Genomic DNA, 16149 nt, shown 5'->3' on the forward strand with positions numbered 1-16149 from the left:
GCCTCCATGGAATATTATTGATTTCTGAAATCTTATTTGTAATAATTCCTTCACAAATTTGAATATATCTTCCCTCTTTACCTTAAAATTCATTACATTCCAAATGCAAATGCTTTGGGGAAGGAGAATATTTCAAGTGTTATCACTCATTTATACCTTAGTGAATAAAGCATGTAATGAATTAATTAGACAGTCTTCTAAAACTAGTTTTAGTAGCAAAGTGGGCAAGATAATAAGGAATCACGGAACCTATCGGCAAAAGGGGAAAGGACATAGAGAGTTCATGTTAAAGACAAGTGTTGCCTACTTCATAATTTTCAGAAGGGCTGGTTCTTGTTGAATACTCTAGTGTATGCCAAGATCAAGATCAGACATAAACTCTAGGGAAATCTTAAAGCCTTTAGCGTCATAGAAGAATTAAATTATATTAATGCCTTAAAGGTTTCTAGAGACTTCTTATTCTTCAAAACTGAATTGTTGGGGACAGAAAAACTTGAAAAATCATTCGATTCTCTTGATAGAGTTTACCCATTTTCATTCAACAATAAGTCCATGCACTTCTGCTGGTACTGGTGGATTAATGACTTGATATTTCTGAAAGTTAACTGAGGTAGATGAATAGTATTTTTTAAATTATGTTTAATTATTTTTAATGTTTATTTTTAAAAGAGAGAGAGAGAGGTGGGGGAGGAGCAGAGAGCGAGGAAGACACAGAATCCGAAGCAGGCTCCAGGCTTGGAGCTGTTAGCAAGGAGCCCGATGTGGGGCTCACACCCATGGACCATGAGATTAGGACCTGAACTGAAGTCAGGCTCTCAACCAAATGAGCCACCCAGGCGCCCTGGTGAAGAGTATTCTAGAAGAAAGAACTAATACTTCAATTGTATAATGGTATGCACATTTTACAGGTGTTCCATGGCCCTTGTGCCTGGTTGCCTTTTGTTAAGGACATAATAACTTTGATAGAATAAAACTTAAGTTCAATTTTATATTTTAAAAGTTTACAAATATTATAATTGCTAGTGTGCTAATGAAAGAGTAGAAATAAAAATAAGTTTCAACGTTCATATTTTAGTGGGATTGACTCCTAAATGTTAAATAGTCTGTAGTTCTTAAATGATATCAGAATTCAAGATCAGATTTGATATTTGGTGTTTGTTAAAGTGCTACTCAGGCAAAGTCTGGGGTTCTGATATAAAAACATGGAATATTCACTTTCTGACTTTCGCACTTCGGCAAACTGAAAGTGAAATCAGAATTTTAAATAATCAATGCCAATTATTTGCCAAGTGACTTAATTATAAAATTAATCTCTTTAAAAGCATGATTCCTCCTCATGAGTGACATATAAATTTCAGTTCTGCATACTCACAATTGATTTTGTTTGCTTATTTTCTATGGTAATATTGATCTTGGGCTTTATTTCCAAACTTCTTAGGAGAAATAGATCTTTCCTTTGATTTATTTGATTTCTTTCTAAGAGAGAAGCTGGGTTTCTTCAGTGTTTTTCAAATTGGAAAATTTCCATAGAGTAATGATTGTCTTTAACTAGGCTACTTGTTGGTAAGAAAAAAGTCATATTTATGGGCATAAATATCTTCAACATCCCCAGTGTATAGGTGTAAAATCAATTTCCATTAAAATTTTTTATTTTATGGAATAAGATAAATGTTTTTCTTTTTTTGAATGGCTACTCTGCTTTTTACCTCTCTGTAGAGTTATTTTCCAAGTCCCTTTCCAAGAGTGTGTTAGCTGCCATTTGGCAAGAGACAGTTTTTCCCTATATGATCTGTTAATATATTTTAATGTTTAATCATTTATTTTGAGAGAGACACAGAGTGTGAGTGGGGGAGGGGCAGTGTGTGTGTGTGTGTGTGTGTGTGTGTGTGTGTGTGTGAGAGAGAGAGAGAGAGAGAGAGAGAGAGAGAGAGATTGAGAATCTAAAGCAGGCTTTGCACTGTCAGCCTAGAACTAGGAGGACTAGATCCTACAAATGTGAGATCATGACTTGAGCCGAAATCAAGAGCTAGATGCTTACCCAACTGAGCCCCAGGCGCCCCTGATCTGCTAATATTTTTAATGCAAACATTATTTAACTTAGATATTACCTGTTATTGATTACTTCGGTGCCCCCAGATGTGTTTGACTTTAGACACCAAACAATCTCTACTTTCATGGTATTTCTTATTGAAATATCCTATTTCTTATGAAAATCAGATGTAAAAAAAATCCTTTTATTCCTTACATCATTTTTGTTATTTTATTTATTTTTTTTTAAATTTTTTTTTTCAACGTTTATTTATTTTTGGGACAGAGAGAGACAGAGCATGAACGGGGGAGGGGCAGAGAGAGAGGGAGACACAGAATCGGAAACAGGCTCCAGGCTCTGAGCCATCAGCCCAGAGCCCGACGCGGGGCTCGAACTCACGGACCGTGAGATCGTGACCTGGTTGAAGTCGGATGCTTAACCGACTGCGCCACCCAGGCGCCCCCATTTTTGTTATTTTAAATACTCCTCCATTAAATTAATTTTTCTGTCTTTAGCTATTTTATTTGAAAGAGAGAGAGCGTAGGAGCACAAGAAGGGGAGGGGGCAGAGAGCAAAAGAGAGAATACTAAGGGCTCCACACTCAGCAGGGTTTTATCCCACGATCCTGGGATCATGACCTGAGCCGAAATCAAGAGTTGGATGCCCAGCCTCCTGAGCCACCCAGACATCCTATTTTTAACTGTTTTAAACCATGGGTAATTTATCTTCCAAATTCTACTAGACTGTAATTTTGAGGGTTAAGAACCATAAGTGTGTATCTTTTTATCCTAGTGCCTGATCAACTGAAGGCATTCAATAGAAGCTTATTAACAAATGAATGAATAAATAAATATGGTATTACTTTTGATGGGAAGATTAATGTAAAGAACATTAAAACTTAGTACTTAATATAGACTGTATGCTGTGTGACAGGACCAGTTCTAAAACGTTGGAGCGGATGCTGTTGGTGTTGTCTATACTTCCATATACCCCTTACCATTTCAGCGAATGACAGCTTGTCTTCCAACAGTCTGCACTGGAGATTTTGTCAGAGGGGTGCCCTCGCTGTGACAGAATCCACTTTGCTTATGTGAAACTTGGGCAGGATGTGTCTGGGAATTAATTTTCCTTGGAGGCAGACTGAAAACAGTGATTGATAGATTTGGGGGAGTATAACTATCCTAGATCCTTACTCCCTGCCAAGGATAAGTCAGAGATATGTATTTTACATAACTTTCAGCATCATAAACTAAGACAGAATATTTCTACTAATAAAAGAAGAAATTCTTATGATCCAATCCAACAATACACACATTTTCAGGTTAGAAGACAAAAAAATAATCAAACATTTGTAACACAGTGTGACAATTAACTATATACTATATGCTTTGAAGCTATAGGGGGGAAAAAGCATTTTACCAGTTTTTATTTTGTCTAATTACAAAAAATGCTTCTTTTCTTAGAGAGGTTTTAATATTTATGTGATCGAATATGCAATATTATTCTTTGTTGACATATTACTCTGTGGGTTATAAAATAATCACTCATGTTTTTCTAAATGATATTTTGAAATTTTTATATTTAAATCTTTAAGATTTTAAAATTGAATTTTTGGTGTTGTAGAGGTATGGGTCTCTCTCTACTTTTATTTCCCTCTTTTTCTCTCAACACAGTGTTAGTCCCTTACCCCTAAAGTATTCATTGAGAAATGCATCAATTTCCTACTAATGTGAAGTACAATTTTCAACATATACTAAATTTCTAGAAATGTAGAAGATTTGAGTTTTCTATTATATACCAGAAATAAACTGTTTTGATTAGTGTAGTTTTATAATGTGTTCATTATCTTATATTTCAAGTATTTCCTTACTATTTTTTATTTTAAAAATATTTTGCCTATGCTTTTCATTTGTTATTCTTAGTAAATAATAGAAGAAATACCCAGTAGAATGTAACTACAATTTTGATAAATATTAATATTGAATTTATAAATTTATTTGGTATTTTAAAAAAAAATTTTTTTTCAACGTTTTTATTTATTTTTGGGACAGAGAGACGGAGCATGAACGGGGGAGGGGCAGAGAGAGAGGGAGACACAGAATCGGAAACAGGCTCCAGGCTCTGAGCCATCCGCCCAGAGCCCGACGCTGGGCTCGAACTCACGGACCGCGAGATCGTGACCTGGTTGAAGTCGGATGCTTAACCGACTGCGCCACCCAGGCGCCCCAATTTATTTGGTATTAAAATATATTGTTATTCACACTTAAACTAGAAATATGTGGAAATTCCATCTGTTCACACATACACACAAGTACATGTAATTCTTATCTTTCTTTCTTTTTTCTTTTTTTTGGGGGACTCCTTATCTTTCAAGGAAGATTCAAGGAAAGGTCAGATATGATCTAGACTTTGAAAAAAGGAGAGTCTTGCAGCAAGACATTCTAAGCAGAAGGAAAGGAGGCTGTTTCTAATAAAGCTTGAAGTCCAGATGCAGATTTGGTTGTGAAGACTTTTGTAAGCTATTCTAGAGAATTTGGAATCAAAGTGTAGGCAGTAGGAAGTTTCTGATTGTTATAAACAAGGAGAATAAAATGATAAAATCTGTGACTTAGAAAGATAACCTTCTAATCACATGGTTGGTTCCTCTGGCAACCAGCCCCCATCCTGAAGCTGTTTAGGGGCCTAGCAAGTTACCTCATTAACATAAAGCCATATGTGGTTGAGAGGGACTCTATGAATTAAAAAAAAAAAATGCTTCTCTCACCCTGATCAGCAATCGGGAACCAGGGTTGAAGACCAAACATGTATTTCTTATAATACATTATTACATAAGTAGTATGCTATCCCTAAGTGTTTTGATGTATAACCTACTTTTTTAAATTAAAACTATATTTTAGCCCAAATAACATACATGTTTATTATATTAAGTATAGAAACTCTAGGTAAATAATTTGTTTTGATCATAATTATTTTATTGGACCACTTTAAGAGATAAGCACTGTAAACACATAGATGCCTATTTCTTTAGGTCTATGTAGCCATGTGTGTAGTTACAACTTTTCAAAGCCAACATGTATGCCCATATAGTAATACAGCTTCAAAACTTACCTTCTGAATCAAAAAAATGTATTTTAAACTGTAATTCAGTCTGAAGTAGTTTCCAATATGAGTTAAAATCCCAAATGTTTCTCTTTCTTAACAGTGTTTCTTGTTAATCTTGTTTCTTTATTTCTTCTATTCATCTAAGTGACTTTTACTCTCAATTAAATATTTACTCCTTCCTATCACCTTAGGAGATTTAAATGTATGACAACATCATTAGAAAATGTAAAATGACTCAAAACTTTGCTATTGACAATGAGAACTTTTTTCTTAATAATTTTATCATTCTTGAAGCAACATATAAAGTGCTGAGATATTTTCACATGACTTCCACTCCTTGAAAAACATAAATGTCAATTTAATTGCATGACTTTTCTTTTTTTTTAATATTTATTTATTTTTGAGAGAGAGAGACAGACTGCAAGCAGGGGAGGGGCAGAGAGAGACGGAGACACAGAATCTGAAGCAGGCTCCAGGCTCTGAGCTGTCAGCACAGAGCCTGATGCGGAGCTCGAATTCACAGACCACCAGATTATGACCTGAACCAAAGTTGGATGCTTAACCGACTGAGCCACCCAGGCGCCCCAACTGCATGAATTTTCAAAACACAGTAACCTTTGCATTAAACCTCAGTAATTAATGGGAATGCTTTGCTTCATATATTGTTTTAAAATATAGATTTAGATAGAGTAAGCAAATGGTGTTACTGTTATATAATAAATGCAGATTTTTCTCTTTACAGATTATAGTGTGGGAAAAAAGTTGCATCTTTAGATTTTTCAGTTCAAGCAGATAACTAATATATAAAGTGAAATCTTTTCAAAAGTTTGATTTGTAAGGGCAGTAAATAAGTAACCAGTGCTTCTGTTGCTTAAAACTACAGATCCACAGTAGAATATGAAAAATAATAATTATTATATTATTGTTAGAAATCTTATAAGCTGAACTGTGTATCTTCCATCTACATAGGAAGATAAAATATTCTTGAACAAGATGAAAATCATCCTGGAGTCATTTTGAGAACAAAATCATACGTAAGGTAAATGTGACTATAGGAAATATGGGGCATTTGATTGCCTTAAGCAAAAACTCAAAATCTATTAATACTCTAAACAAAACTGCAATTTTTAAAATATGAACATTGGTGCAGGTTGGTTTGTTGAAGACATGTTAAATATGAGACTTTACATGTTGCAATAAATATGGGATCTTAGTCCATTTTGATAACAACCATGTACTGCTTGTGTATGTTCTGGGAAGAAATGTTAATTACCGGGCAATAACGGGATCAACGAGAGCTTTTACTGTGGCCACATTACTGTGGAGTACTTTTGTTGGAGTGCTGTTTCTCAAATTGGTAGCATATTTCAGATAAAGAAAGGAAGTCCCCCTACTTGAAACTGCTGTGTCATTTCTTCTTCCTTAACTGAAATTCCAACCAAGTTTCAGGAAATGCCCTAATGAGCCACTTCTCTTTTCTCTTTCCTCAACTAAGTGGATTCCAACCAGCCCTAACTATTCATTATTCATGATCAGATCATTTACTTTGGTTGTCTCTTTTGGCATGGTGCTTATGTTATGGGAAGAGGGATTATAATTTGGTGCTGTTTATAGAGGTGATAACACTGATAGAATCCAATCATTGCTGGTAGGTAACTAAACTGGCAGGTTAATTTTCTGTACTTTAAACAAACTGAAGACAAGTCTAATCAATACTTATTTTACTTTGATATGTGTGGCTTGCTTATAATTATGGTTTCATCTCGCATGATCATTAGATATCAGGATGTTAGGGTAGTTGCACTGTGATTTGCTATAATTTGGGTAAAATATATCTGAAACTTTATTAATGTCTTATTTTAATCAAGATTTAGAAATTACCATTTTTGTTCATGATAACTGAAGCAATTTCCTCTTCCAGTTTAATATTCTTGGATATTTACTAAATTGGACTGATTTAACATTTTATTGCATTTTATAAGTTATTTTATGAATAAATGTTAATTTCTGTTTACATCTTAGCAATATATATGTTATCGGCTTTTAAAGGTAAGAAAATATGAGTTCTGTTCATAGCTGAATTAACACCAGATAGTACTTTAGTGTATGTTATTTTTCCAGCACTAATTATTCTGTTTTTTTTTTAAATAAAGATTTGGATTTGAAAAGTTTGTGTAGGAGATGTCAAATGCCCAGCAATAAATTTTTATAGTAATAGTTTTCAATTGTAATAACTAATAGAGTTGTAGTAGAGACTTGGATTATCTATACATCTGTATGCATACACATATATGTACACATCTATTTTTTATATATTTGTGTGTGTGAATTATATTCCCATACTGTCTTAAAATGTTTCACTGGGAATAGACATTTTGAGAAAAAAAACATGAAGTAATCTTGAATTCATCTTGGGTAGCTTATTAGTAACTTATTTACTAGAAACTTTATTTAACATTGATACCAAAATAACCTTCACAATTCTTCCCTATTCAGAGACAGTGTCAACAAAGCAAAGTGAAACAGAATGTGGGGTGTATTATCAAGATTATTCAGACCATTTTGCTTTGCTACTATTTTAGATGAATCTGAGTGTAGTTTTACATTTTCAAGTCGCTTTTGAATGAATAGTAAATCTTTTACCTTTTTTTGGTACAAACTACCTTGAATATGCTGACTTTGTGATCTCCATTTTGAGAATAAAAAGTCTTTTTTAGCTATCAAACAAGTGGAGTGTATATAATTTCCATGTTGTTTATTCCTTTGGTGTTGATTATTATTGTTATTTAAAAATTTTTCAGTTTCATTACAAAACAGTAGAACAGTTAAGTGCATGAGTATATTTTATTGAACTGAAACTTGGAGCTGATGTCAAAAATGAAACAAGCTGAAAAATGTTTCTTAAGCGTCAACTTAATTTTAATGACTATGGCACAAGGTTTGTTAGAAGTTCTAGATAACCAAAATAATTATGAGACATTTAAATATGATGCAAATATATAGCATAAGTGAAGTTTTCAGAAACTGTAGTAATTGACACCGTGGAAGTAGGGAACAATTTTGAAAACAGTGGTTTGAATAGTCGAAAAGGAGAAATAAGGAAAGGAGAAACTGAAAGAAATATTCTTACACAATGGTTTCAAATGAATTAATAAAACATGATTCAAAGGGGATAATGATGGATACTGATAAAACAGTAATCATATTATACATGTGGAAATGCAATCATTAAACTCTTTGTAAATCAACGTACAAATAAAATTATCCAAAGTTTATTAGACATGCCATACTCTTCAAGGAGATGTTTAATTAACTCTTTTAGTATAAAATATTGAATTAAGCAGTGGAATGATAGCAGATCTTGAAAGATAATGTTTACAAATAGCACAGTGCAAATTTTACACTCTTCGGCAAACAAAATAAAACAAAACAAATGTAGAGTGCAAATTATAGTTTCTGCTCAGATTTTGCTGAGTGGGTTTACTAAGATCAGGAAGAGTCTGTGAGGCACAGAGCTGAGGAAAGCATTAAGAACCACCAGTGTCTTACAAAGCATGAGCCAATCTTAAGAGGAGAGCTTAACAATAGTCTTATAGAAAAAGACTATTTCTTTATCAAGAAACTAATGTATAAAAATATTCCTTATTTTGTTGTGAGCTACCAGCCAGTTAAGGAGTCTGTGGGTTGGGGTGCAGGTGTTTGGAGACATATCAAGATTTGGCAGACATCACTTTGAGAGCTTAGTGGATAGATAATTATGTGATTCCATTAAATTGTATTTATTGGAGCATGGGAAGTCTGGATGCTTACTCATTAGCAAAAAAAAAAAAAAAAAAAAAAAAGAAGAATGGTATGAGAATGTATTACAGGTGGTTTATGTTAAACATCAGAAAAATTGAGGGGATCTGTATTATTAAAAAGTGAAATAGTAAGGTTGTAGAATTTCCTCAGGTGACCAGTTACAGGAATAGGTTGGTCAAGGAGAGAAAGCCCTTGCTACGGATTTTGTAATTGCTCTCAGGATATAATAGGAGGTTGGGCCTAATGATCTTAAAGATCCATTAGGTTGCTGTTTTTCTTTTTATCTCTGCAGATTTGAAAGAGTAGGTAAGAAGTAAAAAAAAAAAGGAATCTAGGAAGTAGAGGTTTAGTTTTAATAAGGATTCCCATGCTCCCTCATGTTCATTCCTAACAGTTACCATGGAAGAGTATTTGCACATCGTCTCTTGCCTTTCCTGAAACACTCTCCTCCACCAGTGTACTAAAACAGATTGTGATTCACTTTCTGTGTTTTTCTACTGGGCCAGAGAATCCTTCTATCCCTCCCTTTCTTTCTGTATTTCTTATTTTGTGACCATGTTCCCAATACAGAAGTTCATATACACATTAACAAATTAAGTTCTGAAAGATACTCAGCTTCCTAAGATGTATTTCCATACAAATAAGAATTTGAGCCAGGACTCTCTATCTGTTCAGTCAGATATTTCACTTTTATCTCCCCTTTGCCAAAACCTCATTCTATCTAACATCTTTCCCCACTCCCCCCCAAAACTAGACCAGTACCTACTACTTTGAAAATCTGTCTATAGGCAGGTAATGATCTCAGCTAGTGTCTGCAAGGAATATCTCAGCAGCTAAGATGTTTATAATGTCTGCTCCCTTTGATCCTGTGCAGACTTAAAAGGATTTGAACCTACTGAACAATCTGAGGTCTGCAATAGAAATTTTGTCAGCAGCACTTTTTACCATCAAACTTTAAGTTCTGGCCAACTTTTAGGTTTCTCCTTAATTAATCTTGGGTCAAAAGGCATTGATGTTTGGTCATATTCTCAAAGGTTTCTCTGTTTCCATTTAGACAATCACTTTTTCTCTTCTGTAGCTTATGATTGTCCTTCACGTGTACAAGGTTCTTTTCACATGATGTATGATTTGCTTTTTCCATCAGAATTATACCTACCATTAAAGATATTTCCCCTAAGTGTATTCTACCGTGTTTACATTCTCTATGCTCCCAAATTGTAGAACATCTATTGTTTTTATTGCAAACAACCGTTTTGTTGTTTTTTTTTTTTTTGTCTTAGTGACCTTTTGAACATTTATTGTGGACATGTAGGGATATAGTGTTTGGAAAACTGAGTGTATCCACTCAGGGTAGGAACAAACCAGTGGTGAGTCTTCCCAGTGAGGTGACTGATGACACCTTCTGGAGAAGGTAGAAAATGTGTAGTTTTGTCTTGAGCAATGACTTAGTTAATATCTATGTAAGTTGGGTAAGTTGAAGGTATATAAGTAGAGGAGTGTACCGGGTGTAGCACTAAGTTTTAAGGATGCTAAGATGCCAAAGATAGCATACCTGCCAATGAGCAGGTGAGGCATTTCAACAATTAAACACACTGGCAAGTTATAAAAGTATATATCAATTCCCTATGAGTCTGGGGGTTTGGGAAGGGTTCAAAGAACCCTTGAAAAATAATTAGCTATTCTTTAGGCAGGCAAAGGATAGGAGAAAAGCATCAGACCAAAGACTAGCATGTGCAGAGTTGTGAAAAGCATGGCACATTCAGGGGTCTTTGATTAGAGCTTGCGATCATTGTGGGGAATAACATAAAGTAGGGCTGGAGAGTTAAGATGGGGGCAGACCATAACTATGCTTTTAAGGTTTTAGGATTTTAACAAGAGGAGTAGCTTGATCTAATTGTGTTTTAGCTGGATATCTCTGGCCATTTGGAACACAGTTTGGGGGGATGAAAGACTAGAGCCATTAGTTTTAGATTTTGTTTATAGAGCACTCCTGTATCTGCTTTAAGAGAACAAGGACAAGTGTGTGCCTCTGGGTAATACTTTGCAAAGCGGTTGTACCTCTGGCAAGAACAGAAGGCAAGTGCTTTGCTAAAAATATGATAGAACCTACTTCATAAGAAAATCAAAGGTGGTGGACGATGTCATTTTCCACTGTAGAAATAACCACTGAAAATGAACATGGGTTAGCTCCCAAACTAGTGGGCCAAGCAAATATTTGCAAGTGATTCAGTGATTTCTTTGTGGTTGCTTGGTTTAGTGCTGAGAGAACACACTGAAATGGGAAGTCAGAAGTTTAGCGTTTTTAGCTTGCTACTAACTTGCCATGTGACTTTGAATAAGTGTGTGTGTGTGTGTGTGTGTGTGTGTGTGTGTGTGTGTGTTTGCTGAATATTCTGAGTTGAAGTAATATCTGGTGTGGAGAGTGAAAGGCTAGGTCTGGGACTGAGTGTGAAGGATGGGGGTCTGGTGGTGTTAAAGTTTAGGTCTCCTGTGCCTGAAAAGTAGTTCTGAATTCATGTCTGGGATATCAAACTTAGACTGGATGTGGGAACTCTAAGATTGGAAATCTAGGTCAGAGCCCAAAGGGAGGACCTCTCTCCTTCTCCCTATGAGATCCTTGATCTCACATTTCTGACAGATTTTCAGAGCATGAAATGGGCTACTATATCATATATCTGGCTTTCTCCTCCCCCCCGCTTCGATATCCTCTCCTAAATACAGCCTCAGAGGAGGCCTAGGACAGAGCTCTCAAAGCAACATGAAGTAGAGAACAATGCAACTCTTTGTGTAATTCAGGAGATAACTTTTAATTTGCTTTTCTTCAAAGGTCATGTTGATGTACTGCCAATTTATTCACATTTCTATTTGTTTCAAAATGAAATACTGGTTGTACTAAGTAGTATCTAAATTCACCTATATTCAGTCTTACTGAGCATGTCCAATGAAATACATGACAAAACTTTTGACCAGTTGTTTAAAATGTATTTCTCTAAATACGAAACACATGAACAGCAACAAAATAGCAAGCAAAGATATTCCAGAATATGCTAGAAGGAAAGAATTTATAAAATAAATGCATAAGCCAAACTCATATTCTACTTGGGGATAAAAAGGAGACTGACTGTTAACTACTTCTGCTTGAGTAGCAGTCATCTTGGAAGAGTTTGAATGAATATCAAATGCAGCTCTGTTGCATGAAGTCTTCTCTTCTCCAGTTGATAATAGCTAACATTGATTGGGCTCTCATCAGGTGCTAAAAACTTTGCATGTATCACCTCATTTGAGGCTGACAATACCCTTGAGGCTCTTATCTCCATTGTTCACTAGAGAAAAGTGAGATTTTTGAAAGATAGGTAAATTTCCCAAGGTAATCAGTGAGTAAGTGATGGGGCAAGGAGTTGGTTCTAGGTCTGGATGGTGCTTAGACCTAGGTGAATTATACAATCTTTTTTTTTTTTTTTTTTTGGTCACTTTCAAATTTAAATTGTATCTTTGTTGTTCTAGTTCATTCATTTTGAACAAGATCCCATCTTTATTTTAGAGAAGGGGAAACAGTTCAAGGGAGAAAGTTTGGGGAAATCAGAAACCACGGCTATACTAAAAATGGTTTCCAGGCTTACACATGGATAACGAGGTCTTTGACTGTATTCGATTTGCAAAAATAGCAGTTGCAGAGGTAACAAGGGACCAGAATAGATGGCTCTATTTCATAAAAGAAAGGGGCAAAGTGAAAAGACTCATTAATGTTGAAGCAGTAGATGGATAACCAGTGACAAATATCAAGTAGATTTTCTTCAGTTTGGTCAGAGAAAGGTCATTGATTATTTTTGGTTAAACTGGTTCACAGAGGCCAGGTCTCTACTAAAAAAGGGAATTAATTGCTTCCATTTCCCACTAATTGCCTCAACATTTCCCTTTGCTTTGTCATTGGAGATTTGGTCAGAGAGGCAAAAAGTCAAAAGTCAGAGTGTGATGGAATCTACATAAAAAGGGAATCTGAGGAGACCAAATTATGGCATTTGGTGTAATAATTATAATGATATTTAGCATTTTTCCCTGGGAGTGCTGTGGATTTTTAGAGACCTTTTCAATCTTTAATCAGACCATAGGGCACATTTAAGAGAGTTCACTGTTTTTATTTCCATCTAGAGGATAAGGCATCACAGAGAGATGAACTGACCTTGGGCAAGTCTCCTGAGATGTTAATCCTATATGTTGGATTGCACCCTCCAATGTTGAGTTTTAGCTAGAAGCCTGGGCTCTTCCCAGAAGTATCATTCATTCATGCTCCTTCAGAGTCTTTAGGCTTTTTTTGCATGTTATAATCTGAGATTACTACCTCTATCAATGAGAGAAAAATCACCCAAGGAAACCAGTATGAAATGGTCTTGATGTCACAACAGCTGCTTAGTTTTCAGTCAGTGGGTGCCATCTTCAATTAACAAGACCTTCTACTTTTGTTTTTGTTGACTGAACCGTCTTTGAAATCCTGTCTAGTTCTAAGTCCTTTAGAATATATGAATTTTGTGTTCCAGGCATTTTTTAAATTGTTTTGAAACCCAAAGTGGCAATAAAGGAAGTTGAAAGAACATGAGCTCTGAATATGATAGGTCAGTGTTTACTTGTAATACCTTCAGAAGCCCAATAGACAAATGTTTCTTTTTAGGAAGTCCCAAATCTTCAATATCAACTACTCTTCTTTGCTAGAAGAATGTTATTCTTTATTAGATATTTATTACATTATAGGCTCTTAGAAACATGGCGTATTAGAATGAATGTAGGTTTTATTTTATTTTATATTTTTAATTTTTTTTTCAACATTTATTTATTTTTTGGGACAGAGAGAGACAGAGCATGAACGGGGGAGGGGCAGAGAGAGAGGGAGACACAGAATCGGAAACAGGCTCCAGGCTCTGAGCCATCAGCCCAGAGCCCGACGCGGGGCTCAAACTCACGGACCGCGAGATCATGACCTGGCTGAAGTCGGACGCTTAACCGACTGTGCCACCCAGGTGCCCCTAGAATGAATGTAGGTTTTAAAGATGGCTAGGTTTTAAAACCAGCTCTGTTAAAACCAGTTGTCTGATGCCAGACAGATCATGTGATTTGACTGAAACTCAATTTCATGTGTAAACCTAATATACCTCATTGGGTTTCAAGATTATTAAATGAGAAAGTGACTAAGCTGGCGTTAAGCATAGAATGAGGACCTAGAAACTTCAGCCTATGCTTATTAGTGTTGTTATTAGAAATTATAAAGATATCAAATGATAAAACTATTATTTGGGGCAAGACTCAAAACAAACATAAGGGGCAAATATAAAAGAAGTCTAGTACTCTATAGAAATACTTTATTTGAGCAAGATGTTCTCACAGTTATGGTGAGCTTGAGCTGGACCATCTTCCTCTGGTGGGATGCCTGTCCATGGCAAGTCTTCCTTACTTTATCCTATTGAAAGTGCTTTGCTACCATTGTTATTTGGTAATCAGAACAATCCTGAGAATTGAGTAGTAGTATTGTGCCCATTGTATAGATAAGGTTATTTTACATACTGGGAAAAAAACTAACTGGCCAGAAGGTGCACAGCTTGTCAGTGAAGAGCCCGGGTTTGAAGCCAGGTGGGCAGATTCCAAAACCTGCAATCCCAACTGCTGCTCTAACAGTGCTTTTGAAATATCAGCCTGCAATTTAAAGTTGTCATTTGTGCAAGCTGAGAAATTAAATTGCCGTCACCCCCATTTTAAATTGATTAAGGGGATTCTTATCATTTTTAATGTTTATGTATTTACTTTGAGGGAGAGAGAGTGCAAGCAGAGGAGGGGAAGAGAGTGAGGGAGAGAGAGAATCCCAAGCAGGCTCCTCACTGTCAGCACAGAGCCCAATATAGGGCTCCATCTCATGAACCACAAGATCATGTCCTGAGCTGAAATCAAGAGTTGGGGGTTTAACTGACTGAGCCATTCAGGCGCCCCTAATTAAGGGGGTTCTTAAAGCTTATCCTTCTTCTGACAAAAATGGCTGTTCACACTAAAATGGAAAACCATTGTCAAGAGTGGCATCTATGTCACTAACCCTACACTGGGTTCTTTTTAAGGGTTTTCATTTAATCTCAAAAAGTGTAACTAGCCTAATCCCTTGTCAGGACACGTGTCAGTCCTCTAACCAAACAATATTAGGAGCTGGGAATATGGGTACTTATAGCTTCCATGATGCTTGTCTGTTGTCTGGCTCTCCCCCTGTCCCCTACTGTAGCTATCAGGCAGGCCCAGCGAGCCTTTTCTCCCTGGTACTGAAGCAGAGGACCAACTCTGAAGAGAGCCCTAATTGTCAAACTAGTTAGTCACATTTTTGACTTGTTTCTATTAAACAGTGTAACTTAATAAAACTCCTTTAAAATATATAAACAAGGCACACCTACTAACACAGGAAGAGCTAAGACTGTGTATACATGGGAAATCTGGTTTGACTGTTTTGATTAACGTGACTGCTCAAGTCAGTCAGAAAGTAATCACCAGTTAAGCAAACCATTTTGACAGATTTTTGGCCCACTGTGACTGCTTATTTGACTGGCTTGCCTGTCAGGTTGAAGTGGTCAGATTGACTGGAGACAGTCTAACTGGGAAATTTAACTTTGGAGGACGTGGGTGTCTGTATACCAGAATCTACTTTAAATAACTTTATTTGAAATATGTACCTATTTTCCTGGGACCAGTGAGAGAAGTTTGAAAGTGACACATTGCAGCATTTGACTTTCTAGAGTGAGATGTCTTGTCGCTTGCTAGAGCTGGCAATATATTTATAGGCTACAAAACAATCCCATTTTTCCCTATGCACATATAGAGTTCAATAAGATTGAAATTCTACCCTAACTTGGCCAAGTCTTAATAAGACATTGTACTCTTACTCTTCTGAAGGGTTGGTGATATGTGACAGCAAATGACTTCTCGGATATCAGGATACCAATTCAGTCATTAGTGACTTGTGGTAAGACCACATTGACCTTGCCACTGATGGTAGTTGTTCTAAGAAGAATTATAAGAGAAAGAAAAAAATCAAAATAAAACACCAAACAAAATCCTTGATGAGATGCAAGAGAATCTGGTCGACATTATTATTTGAGCTGCTTTTTGAAAGCAAGCCCCTTTATACATCTATGCTTGTGTTACTTTTAGAAATTTACTTTGAAATGAGCTCCCAGGTTTGGGCAAGACAATAC

At 35.8% G+C, this 16149-nt stretch overlaps 1 protein-coding gene across 5 annotated transcripts in view; it reads left to right on the top strand.

Annotated features, from left to right (window-relative positions):
* TFEC (transcription factor EC) overlaps positions 1-16149 on the top strand; it is a 140859-nt gene that overhangs the window by 58089 nt on the left and 66621 nt on the right. Inside the window, exon 1 of one of the 5 annotated variants that reach the window (XM_040472183.1) lies at positions 6676-6779. The exons of the other annotated variants lie outside the window; for them this stretch is intronic. The gene's annotated coding sequence lies outside the window, so the exon portion shown is untranslated. Of the gene's footprint in view, positions 1-6675; positions 6780-16149 lie in introns of those variants that run through there. 5 annotated transcript variants of the gene reach the window in all.

This window comes from Herpailurus yagouaroundi, unplaced genomic scaffold, assembly GCF_014898765.1.
Source record: "Herpailurus yagouaroundi ecotype Mexico unplaced genomic scaffold, PumYag 100, whole genome shotgun sequence".
Classification (NCBI taxonomy): domain Eukaryota; kingdom Metazoa; phylum Chordata; class Mammalia; order Carnivora; family Felidae; genus Herpailurus; species Herpailurus yagouaroundi.